This window comes from Mustela erminea, chromosome 7, assembly GCF_009829155.1.
Source record: "Mustela erminea isolate mMusErm1 chromosome 7, mMusErm1.Pri, whole genome shotgun sequence".
Classification (NCBI taxonomy): domain Eukaryota; kingdom Metazoa; phylum Chordata; class Mammalia; order Carnivora; family Mustelidae; genus Mustela; species Mustela erminea.
The window spans coordinates 85,359,250-85,372,976 of NC_045620.1; positions in this window are offsets into that span (position 1 = coordinate 85,359,250).

The following is a 13,727-nucleotide window of genomic DNA, read 5'->3' on the forward strand; positions in this document are numbered from 1 at the left end:
CACCTCCTTCTGCCTTCCTGGAGCCCGAGATCTGAAAGTGCTTGATCCACATATCTATGGGCCTTAAATACTGCAGAGCAAATTTTGTTTGTATTTGCAGAAGCTTCAAGTACTCCATCAGATGTTTCTTTAAAAGCTTATAAATTATTCCCTGAGCTTTCTTTAAAAACAAATAAACATTAAAATGAATATGTACGCATTAAAGTTCAGAATCAATAAAATGTGATCAGGAGTGGAGTTAGAGGAAGTGTAGAGCCACGAATGAGTCAGACTAATAGCTGTTACATGAGCCTGTGTTGGGGAATAAAGCCTGAGGCGTCCTACAGATGTAGACCTCCCAATCCTATAGCTGTCCCCCCCACCTGCAAAATCCCTGCTTTGGGGGAATGAGTGAGACTCACTCTCTTACACATCAAGTGAACCCCTGTTTCTCTTTGCTCAACAAACCCAGGGGGAATCCCAGGATAGAAGCTGAAATCGCATGTGTTGCTGTTGTTGTGTTGCCTCTGTGTGAAGCCGACCTCTACAGTTTGGATGATCTGGTAATCCCATGGAAACAGGTCCGGTGCCCCAGTGACCTTCTTTATTATATTACATTTAAAAATATCTTTCCATCAATTACAATATCTGAAATTCTGAAAGTTAATAAAAACGTGATGACAATGACGGACAATGAAGAATGGGTGGTACTTCTTCTTAACTGCACTGGAAAAATAGGAACCATGACAATGCTGATCATCTTTGCTATTCTCTTTTAGAAGATACAAAATGTCTAATATTGAAATCTTGGTCCCTCCCTCCTCTCAACACGACAGATTATTCAACCCACAATCAAAAGGTTTCAATATATTGTAGGAGAAAATATTTTGGAAGCGAAACTATGTCTTTAATATTTCCAAGTGAAAGAATTCATATCTGATAAAAGCAGTACTTTTAGATGTGTCATATGCAAAAAGGGTACCATATAATTAGAAGTGAATTTAGACAGAAAGACAGAAAGATGAGATGTAAAAGCAGATAATTAGTGCACTGTTATAATTAGCAAATACTTCTCAATCCCATGGTAACTGTGCTCTGAAAAGGACTCCTGCCGGTTAACTAATATTTCCTGAAAGCAGTTTTCTTCTCTCTCTTTAAATGGAAAGTTTGAATTGCTGTCTCCTTGAAAACCATGCCATAATATCTCATAAATGGACTTTTGACTATAGTATAGTTTTTAAGGGCAAAACAAAAAAAAGTTTTTATAGTTTCACACCATCTGCGAAAAGAAAACAAATATATTTGTGGAATGAAAGAATTATAATAAATCTGTTTAATAACTTGTGTTCTATACATAATTTTGAGTGTGATTTTTCAAAAATAGGTATTTGTGCAACAAAAAGTAACTTGAAATATAGAGAGCAAACATTTCATACTGAACATGGTTAATCAGTTCAGAAATATCTGGACACTGGAAATAGCAAAACTTTCTGGGGATGTATTCCAGGAGTTTAAATATTTCTAATCTTATAGCAGATGATAGGGAAGAAAGAAAACTAAAAAATTCAAGCAAAAAAACCCCCCAAAACAAAAAACAAAACCCCCCAAACTCCTTACTCACTTTCTCTTATGCCTTCCTGCCAATATTTAGAATAACAAAATGATTCAGTTACAAAGATATTTTTTCTAGATTGATACCAGAACTCAGTATATAGCCTTTGGTCCTAAATAGTTGTGTGACTTTAAACTTTCTCTGTGAAATGGAGATGGTAATACAATGTCACAAAGTTTGGGGGAGCACAGTAAGCTATTAGGCTGGTGGGTGGGTAGAGCATGCTTTGCAAACTATGAAATATTTTCTTAAGTCAGAAACAAAAATTAAATTCTGGATTTTATCCCTGAATATCAATATATAGGATATATATTAGGATATATAATTGACTTGTTTAGGATATATAATTGGCTTTCCCTGAATAACACTGTTCTAAACAGAATAGTGTAAAACCATAAAGTCAGCCCGGTCTTACCAATTACAGGCAATGGGACCCAAAAGTTAGTCAAACACTTTCAATCAACCTGAGATTGGCTGGGACAAGCAGTGACATATGGTGACATTAGTGAGAAGGGCAACCTGACAGCAGAACAGAGAGAAAGGACTGATTTATGAAATTTGCAACAGACTTGCCTTTTTATCACTATCCAAAAAATGTCAGTGACAATGCGCAAAGCAGACAATGAGCAAAATAAGTCTGAAACTGTTTTGGACCTCGTATCATCTTAAAAGTTTCCAAGAGGACAGGGATAGGACAGTAGGGCTGGCCTTGGAATCTGGGTTAAGTGGAGTGGATAAAGCGTAAGAATGACCCCAGGCAGCTTCCCTCAGCGTATCCTTGACAACTACTCAGATTTTTCCAGAAAGTACTCCTCAAGAGGGAAATCTGTTGTATAACTGAGTCGTCCCCTAAGCATGGGGATGGGAACAGACCTGATTATTGCTCTCTGTTGTTCTGGCACGGAGATGGTTTGGTAGAATCTCTACCGAGGCTAACCGCTCTATCGTTCTAACGTAGCAGGTACGTTAGAGACAGTGCAGGGAGAAGTAGCTCATCTTAGAAAGAAGTGGGTATGTAGCTTTTTAACTATGCCCATTTAGAATTATGGGGATGGAAAGATTTTGGTAAACAAGTCGAAAGAAAACGATAGTCAAAAAAAAAAAAAATGCTGATTAATACCGGCAATAGGAACAGACATTTTTAGAAAGTGTTTTTAATCAGCTCCCCAGTATGGGGTTAACCAACTGTGTCAGCAGAACTAAATTACAGACTCATAGGAAAGGAAAAAAATAAAAGAAGAGAATTTTGAAACAAATTCAAACTATTCCCTCCTGGGGTAAAAAGCTAAAAGCACTGAGGAAGATTGGCTGAGGGTCTCAAACAAACAAGCCCTAGGCATTTAATGAGTAAGAGTATCCGAAAATGTATAATACTTTTTGGTATAAATTAGCTTCGGGTTAAAAAAGGGTGCTGGCCAACTATTCTAGAAATGCAAAAGTACAAAAGTAAAAAGAGTTAAATGCTCAAAGAAAAAAAAAACAAAAAAACAAAAAAAAACAAAACCCGTAACTACCAGAGACAGAATCGTTAAGTCAGGGAACAAATTGGCCTTGGCATTTGGTTCTTATCAGGTCAAGGGTGTGCGTGGTCCCATGGAGCCAAGGATTGCTGGTAGTGCAGCAGATCTGGGCACTTAAACGTGGTTGAGTTTGACCTTCAAAACTGGTTTCCAGAGCGCTTGAAGCTCAGTCGCACTCCTCATGGTGCTGGGACACTGATTTAGACACACGGCAAAATGACAGTTATTTAAAAAGCCGTAACTATCCATTTCCAACTTTGTGGTTTTGAAGTTCTTCGGCATTCTGGTTGTGCTAAGAAGTGCTTCTTCATTTTGATTTTTCTTGATTTTTAGGATGGTCAGGTGTTTATGTTGTTTCAGTGAATTATTAGTGTCAGTTAATTCCATGTTTAGGGAAGAAAAAAAAAAAGTGGCACAAAAACTTCCAGTGGATGGCATTTGGTTTGCTTGAGATATGTAACCACGGTTAGGCAGAAAGAAATAAAAACTGTGTATAAATTACCTCTTGACCTACAAATTCAGTGCACAGCATTATAAGGAAAAGACAAATGTGAAATCAGGAAATTACAGAAAGTGCCTCCGAAAGGTGCCTGGCCAGTGAAGAAAGGTTTAAATGTTTTAACCTCTAAATCACACTAAAGAATATCCAGACAAAATCTCATGGCAACAAAAATAATCCTGTGCTTTGACATCGTTCTGTTTACTTTAGTTCTTTTGGATATATCTTTCAACAAAGACCAAAGATGTCATTTTCAAACTTGGAGAGTCCTATCTGGAGGTTACAGTGCCTAGAGAGGGAGTCTTCGGACGCTCGAGTTCCCTGCTGGGAGAACTTCAGAAGAGGGAGGAGTTGAGAGTGAATACATTGGGGAAAAAAAAGTCTAAAGTAGAAGCATTTATGTATGTTTTCCTTCCCTGGTATATAAAGCAGAAGAGTTTCAGATTTCAGTGTTTTGAAGGCTTTTGTGAGAAATTATTGTCATTTTTATAGAATCAAGTATATTTTTCAAAAATTGCTTATTATTATCATAAATTTGGGTCTTACAAATGTCTAAAATTGTAGTGATTATATTTCAAAAAGGTTGTCTTATAAAATCGAGGCTTCGTATAATTCATCAGCATCAATAAGTTTGCAGTTGCAAGTTTACAAGATAGTTCCACTTTAAACACGAAAGCTGAATTGTAAGACATTAGCATTGATTTCTTCCTAAAATGAGGGTTCCTTTTCCCTAATCATTAGTGTTTGCTTCTTCCTCAGTTGAATACCTCTTCCTTCTGTGTTCATTGCGTGATGTTTGTTGAACGGTGCTTGGTCATGCTGATGTATAAAGTAAAATCTGTTTAGAATTTGGCACACTGAACAGATTTAAGACGTCCTTAGGTCATTGCTTCCTAAAGAGGGGTAAAGATAATTTAGGAGTATATATCACAACTAATTGTTTTGAATTTGTTTTATTTATTGTACTCTGCGTTAGGAAAAAATATAAAAGAAATCCTATGATATAAAGTTTCATATTAAAATACGTATGTGAGTTTTAGTGCAGGTGAGACTCTTTTTTTAAAAGAACAAATAAAAAGTAATTCCCAGGACATTAAAACAGGGCAGAAACACTATGGTTGTATGTAACTGGCTGAAGTCAAGACAGGGAAACATTGCTTTAGGATAATCTTCTCCAATCTAACTCCAAAATGTCAACCTTTTTAAAATTTTCTGTGAAATAGTTATTACGGCAATGTCTTAACACTAAACTTTTTTCTTTATTTTGAAGCTACACATTTTCTATGTATCTAATTTTATAATATAGAATCATTAAGTGTGGGAATCAAAAGTACAATTGGAGAACAAAATAATAACCAATTCATTTTGTAGGAGACTAATTTCTTCGAATTCCATCAGCCTATTAGTGACTGAGTTCAAATTTGAATCTGAGAGTATCCTAACTCTCAGCTCTGCCTCTCTCCCTCACAGCCATATGCAGTAATGCAGAATCTTGACTGGGATCTTTGTACATGCAAAGAGCTTTTTGTGATAGAACCAAGTTCCTAGATTATTCTTCAGTTTCAGGTTGCAAGCACTAAATATTTGCAAATAAAATAGCTTACAGTCCAGTAAAACATAAAGTCCTGGGTTGCTCAAAAGATTTTTAACTCTGGGGTGCCTGGCTGGCTCAGTCAGTAGAGCAAGGGACTCTTGATCTCAGGGTTGTAAGTTCGAGTCCCATGTTGGGTGCTATTACTTAAAAAAATAAAATGTTTTAAAAAGAAAAATTTTTAACTAGAAGATATGTGACTCAACAAGTATGGAAGAAAATGCAATGGGCTTATCACAGAAGCTAGGCTAGGACATAACACACTGCTAAAGTTTAAACTTCAAAGAACATTAGGGTATTTTTTGTTAATATCAGTAAGTTTAAACACACACACACAGTAAATAAAATAAATGTAGATGACTGACGGTAACAGGACTACAATCAGATTTTTCTCTACCAAACACCCAAATCAATACAAAATTCAAGGTAACAAAAATTTAGAGTGAAAAGAAATCAGGGGATGGGGAGAAGAAGGCATAAATTGATTTGTTTTAGCAAAACTTGAAGTTAAAAATAAAAATGCACCAGAATTCATAGTGTCTACTCAAAAATTTATTTTGCCCATAGAAGATACAGGATGTCTTTGTAAAGGTTTTGGTAGCCTGGGTCCAGGTTGTAGTGGGATTGGGGAAGCGGGAATAAAATGCTTTTTTGTAAACTTGAAACCTAAACATCTCAATGGGTTATTATGTCTGCTTAGACTCTAAGGAGCTCCTTCTCACATCCTTAAAAGGCAAGCTACTGAGGAAGGAGGGTTTGAGGGGATGTTGTTTTTAATCCTGGGGTAAATAAGGCCTTGAATCTCCCCCACTCCTTCCCTGGGTGACCTGGGCCAGTTTTCTGCTGAGGGTCACTCAGTCACAGGAAGTCGATGCAGAAGGCAGGACTTGTTTATTTGTTTGGGGGTTGATTGGAGAAAGCCTAGGAGACCTCTGCACCATCACCACCAAATGCAAGCTCTCCTTACTCCTTTCTTCCTGCTGTGTGGAGGGGTCTTCCACAGGTCAGCAAGCTCCCTGCCTGCCGCTGTCCTACAGGGAGGGGCTCCGTGATGGAGCGGGTGTGGGAGCAGGGGAGGAGGGAGAAGCCCCCACCCAGCCCCATGCTCCCACACCACCAACTGCACACACAGCTGCCGCTAGCAGGAGACATGGAAGCGCTGACATCCAGTGATCTTAGGAAAGAAGAATGAGAAAGACTTCTGTAGTTGTGATTTGTTTTAACGGTTGGGAGATATATATATATATATATAGAGAGAGAGAGAGAGAGAGAGAGAGAGAGAACTTGAAGACATAAAGAAGAAAAAGAAGAAATTGAATAGGTCACTTAGCCTCTCTCAGTCTCTGCTTGCTCATCTGGGAAGTAGGCAAATGAACTAAATGCTTTGACTTAGCCCTAAAACCCTCGGGTTCTCTGTGGTGGAAAGGCGGCTGCAAAAAGTGGACCCAAGGCAGAGCAATCGCCTCAGCCCACTTGTGATGGTGCCTCCCGCTTCCCAGAACAGGATGTTCATTTCTGGGATGGCCAAAGGAACATTCTGAAAGAGCATGGTAGCATTTATCTCTGGCCTTAGTTCCCACCCCAACACACACACACACACACACACACACACACACACACACTCTCTCTCTCTCTCTCTCTCTCTCTTTCTCTCTCTTTTCTTTTCCCCAAGGGAATGGTTTGCGACTGAATAAATGAAAGCAACAAATAGGTTTGCAGAACTATTTAGGAAAGTCAGTATGCAATTGTGCAAAAGTCTGTGATAAGGGGGCCGCCTCGGAAGCAGAAAGTAGCACAGGAGAAGGAGCCCGTTTCCCTCTCGCAGTCGAGGCGGGTGTGGGAAGGTGGTCAGGACTGGTTCAGATTCTGTCTTTTCGGTTTCCCTGACTCTGTCTCTGCTCCTCTCCCTTTCTCAGTCTCTGTCACTGTCACTCCGCGTCTCTCTCCTTTCCTCCGGGGCTCCCATTCTCTCCCGCATCCTCAGTCCTTCCCCCCCGCTCCTCCCTTAGTGGGGCGCGGGGCCACCACCCCTCTCCCAGGTGTGAGCGCCGGCGCGGGCGCACGGAGCCGGCCGCGCTGCGCCGGGAGGCCACCAGGGCCCGGCGGTGACTCGCGATCCACCCGGCGGCGGCTGGAACCCGGGAGAAGGAACCGCTTCAATACCCACACGGGGCTCTGCCGTCTCTAATCCCATTAGCGCACCTGAAATAATAACCGCGGCCACAAACGCGCGCTTGTTCCAGTCCCTACGAGGGGGCCGCCGCGGCCGCAGGGGGCGAGGGGACCGGGGTTCCCAAAGGCTCCCGCATCCCAAACGGACTTGCAGAGCACACTGGGCCTCGGAGAAGGAAGCCCTGGGCGGCACCCCAGGGCTCACGGCGCCCCCCCACCCCGCCCCGGGAAAGAACCGTCCAGGAACCGAGGCCAGAAGCTTCCGGAATTGGGCTAAAGGGGCGAGAGGTGGGATGAGCCGGAGTCCTCTAGTCCAGATGGGGAAAGGCGCCCTCGGGTGCTGAGCCTGGAGAAGCAGAAGACCGCGACCGGGGGCCTGAGTCGCCGCGCGCGGGTCCTGGGGTCCTCGCGCTCTGGCTCCCGCTGTCACCCCCCGCCGCCCAGGCCTGACCCACAACCTCCCGCAGAAGCGGAGGCGAACCCCAAAGAGAAGATAGGATGGCAGTCCAAAATGGAGGGGGGAGGAGGATCCTGGCGGGAGAAGGGAACTTTTCACCCAGGGATCTTTCCAGACGGCGCCGGGTCCCCGGAGAACAGGTTCTCCCAGACCCCTCCCCCTACACAGCCGCCCCTGCGCCCAGCCAGGTGTGAACCCAGGCCGCCGCCGCCACCCTGGAGAAGCGTACCTTGCCGGGTCCCCACCCACCCAGCCCGGGGAGTCCGTGTCCCCGGGAGTGCAGGGAGGCCCGGGACTCTGGGTGGCTGGGCGCGCGGGGACTAGACTGCGCCGCGGGGCGCCGCGGGGACCGGCCACCCCAGCACACACAGGTGACCCGGCAACCCTGCTGAGGGCTCTGAGGTAAAAGGACACCACTCGACAGAGTCCCGGAAGTGGCCGCTGATCTGCCGGTAAATGAAGTTATCCTGGAAGAGCTCTCGAGAAGGGGCGTCTCTCCAGGCTGTGGGCCCCGCTGCGAACCGATTTGTTTGCGGCTTATACGTCCACTTCTCCCATGAGTTGTAAGTTTTCAAACTGGCCCTTTCTTGGATTAATCTCCTGGAAAGAATTAGGCTTTTTAGCAAGCATAACCATAGTCTGATGTTAATCCAAAAAAAAAAAAAAAAAAAAAAAAAGGAAGGATGATATTTATTTTTCGTTTTTAAATAAGGGCACTGAAAAGTGTGTTTTCAGATATCCACAAGTGAATCTCTACTCAGCAGGCGTCTTTCGGCTTCTTGTTCTTTCCTCCCGCTGTTCCAGGCTGCTAGAATTCTTTCGGAACTGCAGGAAGCCTTCGATGTTTTTCTTATTCATTAGATAACTCAATGAAATGTTAAAATATTTATTTTTGAATAATCAGTACATTTTTGTCTGAAGGTGGTTTTTTTTGTTTTTTTTTTTAAACAAAATAGGCCCCTTTATCCCGCGGAACGTGGATGTTAATCATGACCACTCCGGCTCATCCTGTTGTTTCAAAGGTAAATGTTTGCCTTTGGTGACTAGAGCACTTTGGCCAGACTCTTACAGCACTCAGTACTTCTTTATTAGTTTAGAATACATCAAACATGTGATTGGTTCTTGTAAGAATTTTCTACATTTTCTAGCTATTGTCAGTAGGGTGGCCGTTGTCCTTATTGCTTTAATTTAATCTTTAAGACCCCCAAAGCGTCTTATAGAATAAAAATCTGTCACGCAGTTCAGTAGATCATGCTAAAGCTTAAAAGATACCCAGCACCACCACCTCCACCACCCCAGCTCTGTAGTACAATTAAAACCATCCTGTTCTTTCACACACAGTGCAAGCAATCTCACTCCTATAAGTAGTCAATGTCACTTCAGGTTCTCTGATAGACCTATATTTAATACAATATTTTAAAGTCATTCTGACATAGTGCCACATCAAAATGTATACTTGAAGTAGATCGTTGAAATATATTTATGCATCAATAAAATGCCCCAAAACTGTCTCCTTTTCACTCTTAAATTTTTATTAAAAGGCACCCTAATAACTAGTCATGTGGTATTACATTTTATTAAAATGCACTGAGGAATTTTAACTTCAGAAAAGCAGATAAACAGTTATAAGAGCCCTGAACCCAGGTTTAGGTCTCTTCCACCAAAATCAGCTTGACTTCTCTACATTTTATTGGAGTTGGGTTTTGTTTAAGTCACAAAATCACCTCTCTATGGTAAATATAATTATTCAGAAGCTACATCAATATCAAACAGAGGTCAAAATTATCTTCATGAACTTTTTTGTACAAAGTTTTTGTAATGCTAGGGCTCCATAAATATTTTTAAAAATCATAACCAAAATATATACAATAGTTTTAAATGTTTAACACATCATGAAATAGCCTCTGCTGCATAAAGGCATCTGACTATGAATTTCATCCACACTTTCTCCTGCATGTGGTCTCCAAGTGAAAACACTGAAGTTTCACATTTTCATTCAAGATTGCCAAAGAGAACTGCACTAAAAGTCTTCTAATTACCAATTTCATCGCCTCTCCTCCTAAAAGTACTTCTTTTGTTACTGAACAATGTCACGTTTCAAATTCCAAGAATTAATTTGTACATCTTAGATTATCTAGGCAGTAGATACTTGACTATCAAGTAAATGCACAGTCAGAACCAAGCAAACCACCAATATTTTTTTCGGAGATGCTGAGCTTGTCCCATTATCTTCTCTTTCTGTCTTTTCCAAAGCCAACTGTGTGCATTCACACACATACATAGTTATAGTAAGTACAGCCTTGTGCCTTAGTCAAGTGACATAGGTGTGCCTGTACTTAACACAATGTCCTAAATTTGGATATGAAAACATGATTACACCACGAGACCTGTCCTGTGAGTCAAGTTTGGGTCCTGTTGTCCTCCCCTACTACTTAGTAGCATGAAATCCACCCCCTCCCATTACTGCCCCCATCCCCCCACCCCATACTAGACAAGAGAAGTTTCTTCAGTCATATAAGCTGTAGTTTTTCCATTGTCCAGTAGACGGCACAAAAGATCAAGCCTTCAAAAGCTGAAAAATCCGCCAAGGCTGTTTTATTTGGTTGGAGTACGTTTGAGAGTGCTGTTCATTTTAGACAGCCAACCAGCCAGTATTTTATCTGTGAAGCAGAGAAGGATCTCAAAACTTAAGATAACTTGCCAAGGTTTTACAATATAGCGACATGAAAAAGTTTTGCATATCTTCTCAACAAAATGCTGCCTCAGATAGTACCAAGAGTTATAAATGTGGAGTGTAACGAATATGGAGAAATTTATTATTTAAAAGTTACCTTTAAAGAAATTAAATTGAGAGAAATTATAAGACATTTCATTTTTAACTATCTTTGAATTAATAAAATATTTACTGAACCTTCAAAAATCCTATATTGGAATTTTGCATGATGCAACTCTGCTTTTTTATTAAACTTAACACACAACTCAGAGCAGAAAATTGAGCATTGTAGTTCCCATGAGCTAACATATACACACATATATAATATGTAATAGAGAAGGGGAAGAAATGGTCTAAGTTTTGTGAGTAGCTTTTGGGGAATATTGAAGGGTGAAGCCACTAGAAATAACTTAGTTGAAACTTCACCTCACCTAAAGAAATGTGTGACTTTGGCTAATATTTATATTTTACTAAAAGGCTCTATTTCCCTTTTCATTCTACAGACGCTCCTTATGAAGAAGGGGGGGGGATGGTAAAGTGTGGGCTAATAACTCATTTCCCAGTTAATTTTATTAAGAATTTATAGCACTGTTTAGAAAGTTTTAAGACAACCATAAATTTTATTAGGAATATTTTATTAAGCCCTCCATTTAATTAATAAAAGACCTCTATAACTTCTGAAAATGTCAGAGCTAGTAATTATGTTAACCAGTATAATTTTCCCCCTCTAGAGACCAAAGCATTTTAATGATTTGAAATAGAAAGGTAGTAAGGAAAACAACTCCCTCCCCCAGTTTTTTTTTCCCCCTTAACTTTTGCATTATCCAGCCAGAATATAGTGACTTAGGTATTTTCCCTACAATGGTTAGGGAGCCTACACTGACCTCTCATTGACTCCTGAACTGGACCCAGACATTGTTTTCTGAAGCAAAATGCAGTAAACAAATCTCCCAGTTCTAGCCCTGATGGCTTTGGGGGACTTGATTAACGTCTTCCCTAATCCACTCAGTTAACCCCCTTTCACATCACCTAACCAGGTTTCCCCCTTTTATAGACCTCTGAAGAGTTTATTTCACTTTTCTCACAGCTATTCATCAGTTTTGACTTCTTGGTACCTCTCTCGTATCACACCCAGGCTCTTATCTCAAGCATTCCTCTATTATCTCTAGTAGATTTTAAATCCATTTTCTTCAAACTGTCTTTCCCTCTTCTTATTTCTGTTTTTTGAAATGCAAATGCTAATGTGGAGAGTAGGGGGTGAGATGCAGACGCTGAATGTTCTCGAAGCACAAATCCCAAGCCTCCACACTGCGGGATGACCGAAAGAGCAATCACAACGTTTTAACAGGCATCTTAGAGTTAGGTGGCAGATGATAAACCCTTATCATTCTGTGAACACAGCTGCCAAACTCGATTGATTAACAGGCTTTTGTTTATTCTGGGCTGGCAAATACACACACATTTTACCTTAACAGGAGCCTCTTTAATTTCTGAGGGTTTGGGAGCTGACTCATCAATGTGAACTTTGGGGACAAAAGCCTAATTCAGGATATATGTCTTTCCAGAGACACCATTCCTTATAGGAGGACAGAAAATTAGAAGGGAGTGCTCAGAAAGGACTGTACCAACAGCCTAAAGGGGCACCACTTACTTTCAATGCCTTCTTGCAAGGAAGGTCTAAACAATAGAGACCTAGGCCTCAGCCTGCCCCTTTAAAGTCTTTGCTCTTTATCTTTGGGGAGATGCTCTGGGATGTTTAGTGTAAGCTGAGCATGGAAGGTGCGTGTTGCAAGAGCTAAGGGCAAGTGAACCCTGCAGAACCCTTCAGCAGGCCAAGCTTTTGCAAAAACAAAAGTGCTATTGCCTCAAAAAGCAAGTATCTGAAATAAGTCAGGGATAGGTGTTGTCACACACAGAACAAGTATAATTATCAGTAGTAGTTTACTAAGATACGTATAGCTATCCCTTTACCTTTTCCTTTTAATAGATGATTAATTGCTGCCATGCCAAGGGAGGTTTTGTTTTTTTTTTTATGGCTACTATATTACAACTCTAGACTTCCTCTGTGCAATTTCTCTCAGCAAGCCCCAACTGTAATAACTGTTTGCTAATTGTAAAATCCTTATCCAGAATGAGGTTTGGGCAAACAATTTGTACTACTGTAATTACATTGTAAAAGTGTTTTAGTCCCTTGATTGTTCAGAATTAATCTTATAAAGACCTAGGAGTAGCATTAGGCTCACAGTTATAAATAGAAAAGGGGGGTAGGCAAGAAAGAAGACACTTTTCAAAACTAATAGGAGTTTATGTAAGCCCACAAACTCAAACTATCCCTTTCTTTAAGGAAAACCTGTGTGTGGGTAAAGTACTTTTAAGGTAATCTGACACATCATGGTTGAAGCACACAATAGTTTTCCCATTGCTTTGAAGTTTTGGGTTATGTCTGAAAAGGAGTGACTTGCCTAAAACTTCTTTTTTCATCTCTGCTAGAAAACAAATTTTCCCAAAGGCAACAATACAAGATAAATTCTATTGTCAAAGAAATCTTTATCAAAGCTGGCCTTTTCCAAATTTGAAAACATGGCCTCAGAGTTGAGGTAACTCCAAGCCGGTTACCTAAGCCTTTCCTGGAGAACCCCTAAGGACTCTTAAAGACTATGATCATCGAAGTGTATTTCGCAGTAAATTTCTCTCAGTTAAATTATACTTACACTATTTCCCTCGCAGTTCATTTAAGGATCATAAATGTAGATGTGCCCGTGTCGTTGTTTGCCTCGACCTCCCCCCCCTCCCCGCCCTTTTGCGTTCACCCCTCCAGCTAGCAGCTCTGAAGCCTGGCGGGCCTGCTGGACCTGCAGTGCCCACATCCCCCGCATGCAGCTGTCGGAAGGCACTCAGGTGAGGGCCGAAGCTGCCTGGGGTTCGGGGAACACTTGCAGGCTGCCGGCCCAGTTTGGTCCTCCTGGTAATCGGAAAGGATTGCGTTGCCTGGCCCAGCCAACGCGGCTTCCCCAGAATTAAACAGAGAAATCGCCTTCCGGAGAGCGGGAGGTTCCATCTTGGCCTGAAGTTCTGTTTCCAAGTTCACGTTGGGGCGGATGGGGTCGGGGTGGGAGTGTCAGGCAATGGCTTAGAAGCTGGTAATTCACCTGGATTCACCCTCGGCTTTGACATGCGGGCCTGC